General features: G+C 40.9%; 1 pseudogene; it reads right to left on the reverse strand.

Annotated features, from left to right (window-relative positions):
• Positions 1–666: 666 nt before the first annotated feature.
• LOC100960399 overlaps positions 667–3,242 on the reverse strand; it is a 7,755-nt pseudogene continuing 5,179 nt past the window's right edge.

Genomic DNA, 3,242 nt, shown 5'->3' on the forward strand with positions numbered 1-3,242 from the left:
TTTCTGTTGAAATGATCCTTTTATCATCATGTAATGTCCCTCTTGTTCTCGAATAGTTTTCTTTTTTTATTCAAAATGACAATACATTTATTAATCCCTGTGAAAAACAGAATATATTATAACCATAATATCCACTTTATTGATAGGAAAAAATTTCATTAAGAGTCTTAGCACTGTTTTTCACCTGCTCACATGTTATCTGGGCACATTTGAAATGCTGGTAGGTAGGCAGGCCACATGGGACCTAATGACCACAGTTTTCATCACTGTCATAGAGGATTTAGGCAGAGGATTACCAAGCAGAAGTGCATGGAAAAACTGCATGGGGTGGGACATGGGGAATAGCAAACATTTAGTTACATAGGGAGTGGCAAGAAAGGAGATCAAGAGGCCCAGAAGTCAATCACAGGAGGTCTTTTTCCATACTCAAGTTAAGTATTTGTTAGGCTTTATCCTGAAAACAATAGGGAGCCATTGAGGGTTATAGAGTAAGAGAGGGGTCATTGTCACTTTGGTGGCTAATATTGGAGAAGGGAGGATGGTCTTCCCTTGGTCAAACTTTAAGCCCTCACTGCCTCTTTCCCTGAGGCTCAAGGCTCCCACATAGTAGCCTTTGTCCTTAGCTATCACTCATAGAGGAAGGGGGCAGTGTCCAAAAATTAGGGCTCAGAGGGAGAAGTGGTCCCTGCTACGCTCTGTCCCCAGCTCACCAGCTCCAGGATGAATGTAATTGTCCTCAATGAAGCCATCATCATCCTCATCTTCAACCAACTGTGGGTGGTTCCCACTCCCTGTCTCAGGCAGTGGGTGGTGCCTATAGCTGGCATAGTATCCGCAGCAGAGGTGGCATTTGGCAGCAAGTGCAAGGAGGAGAGAGAGGACCACAGCCCCCAGCACAACCCCTACCAGCACTGGCCATGCTCGGGCCCCAGTGCCTGGTCCACGAGCTATGGCTGATGTCGTGGGGAGCTCCGAGGGCCCTACAATAGTTTGGTCTGTCCCAATTCGTGGAGGGGCCTGACGACACTGGTGAACCTTGGCTGTGGTCAGAAAGCCTGGGCTCTAAGAAGACCGCTCTAAATACCAGTCCTGGAGGAGCAGCAGATAGGGCTGGCGAGTGTCTGCAGGAGGAGCACCGGACTTCAGGGAGTCCCTGGAGGCGGAGTAACCTGGCTTCAGGAACCATGCACAGTCCGTGGAGTAAGCTTCCGGTTGTGGCTGGCAGAACCTCTCTAATAGTTTTCTTTGTTCTGAAGTATACTTTATCTGAGATTAATAAAGATCCCTCCTACTTTTTGTAAATTACTCTTTGCATGATATACAGTTTATTTTATCCTTTTGCTTTTACTTATTTTTTTGAATTTGAAATGCGTTTCTTATAAAAAATATGTAGTTTGGGGGGGTGGCACCTGTGGCTCAGTGTGTAGGGCGCCAGCCCCATATGCCGAGGGTGGTGGGTTCAAATCTGGCCCCAGCCAAACTGCAACAAAAAAATAGCTGGGCATTGTACTGGGTGCCTGTAGTCCCAGCTACTTGGGAGGCTGAGGCAAGAGAATCGCTTAAGCCCAGGAGTTGGAGGTTGTTGTGAGCTGTGATGCCACAGCACTCTACCAAGGGTGATAAAGTGAGACTCTGTTTCTAAAACGACAACAACAACAAAAACAACAACAACAAAACCATGTAGTTGGGTCCTGTTTTTTTTAACCCCCTTGCTAATCTCTGCCTATTAATTGGGACATTTACACCATGAACCTTTAACGAAATTTCATTTTTATTTAATTTATTTATTTTAGAGACAGAGTCTTGCTCTGTCACCCAGGCTGGAGAGCAGTGGTGGGGTTCACTCTAGTATCAAATTTCTGGGCTCAAACCTCAGCACCCTGAGAAGCTAGGACTACAGGTGCATGACACCATATCCAGCTATTTTTTCTTACTTTTTGTAGAGACAGGGTCTTGCTCAGGTGTCCAGGCTGTTCTTGAACTTCTGGCCTCAAGTGTCTCTGTCCTTGGCCTCCTTAAGTGCCAGAATTACAGGCATGAGCCACCGTGCCCAGCCCAAGGTAGTTATTTAAATGTTAATGCTTAAGTCTGCCATTTTATTGTTTTCTGTTTGCTTACTGTTTCTTGTGCTTTTTCTTTTCTGCCTTTCACTGGGTTAGTTGAATTTTATTTTTAAAATTTTTTTATTATTATCATTTTACAGATGAATGAACATTTTTGAGAATTACATCTTGATTTATAGTGTTTGAAAGTATATTGCTTTGTATAATTTTCTCAGTTGTTCTGAGTATTGAAATACACATATATGTATTATGTACATATGTGGTAAGACTGACTTACCAGTCTATTGGTATCCAAGTTTTACCATTCTGAGTAAGGTGTAGAATCCTTACTTTCACTTAGGTCTCTTGACTTTTCCCACTTTAAAATTGTCTTAAGTATCAGATGGTTTTCATCATCTTAATTTCAATCATGACATGATTTAGAAAACTCATGAGAAGTTTGTCTATTTTATTTACCTGTATTTCTGTTCTTTTCATTGTTCTTTCTTTGTTTCTGATGCTCAAAGATTCCATCTTTTATCATTTCCTTTCTATTTTAGCCATTATTTAAGGATAGTTCTGATAGGGAAAAATTTATTTTTGCTTTCCTTTGAATGAGAATGCCTTTATTTCTCTTTTATTCTTGAAGGATAATTTTACTAGATATATGATTTGTAATGGACAATTTAGTTCTTTCAGAATCTGAAAAATTTTGTTCCACTTTGCGTCATGAGAAATAATTAAGTTACTTTGAAATGGGGCTTTTAAATGATCAGTCAGGTGGAGACACAGAATACTACCACAGAGAAGCATATGAAAATAAAAGAGATTTATTATAGTCACAGGTCTTAGAAGACAGGAGGTACTGCACACTGCTCAGGGGGCCACATGGAAGAAGCTCCCAGGGAGCAGCTTAAAGATACATGGGCAAATGACTCAACTGGAGGTCAGGACAGAGGATGCAGTAAGCCCTCACTTAATGGAGGTTTTTGGAAACTGCCATTTTAAGTGAAATGACTTACAGCAGGTCCTTTACTGTTCTTTCATTATAATTGTGATGAGGAAAAAAAATGTTTTGTTATATATTATTTTGCTTAAAGTGGCAATTTCCATGAACCTATCAACAATGGACAATGTTAAGTGAAGACTTACCATAAAAGCAAATGGTGTGAAGAGACTTTATTAGTATTTTTTTTTTTT

Source organism: Otolemur garnettii, unplaced genomic scaffold (assembly GCF_000181295.1).
Source record: "Otolemur garnettii isolate 467f Iridium unplaced genomic scaffold, OtoGar3 scaffold00110, whole genome shotgun sequence".
Taxonomy (NCBI): domain Eukaryota; kingdom Metazoa; phylum Chordata; class Mammalia; order Primates; family Galagidae; genus Otolemur; species Otolemur garnettii.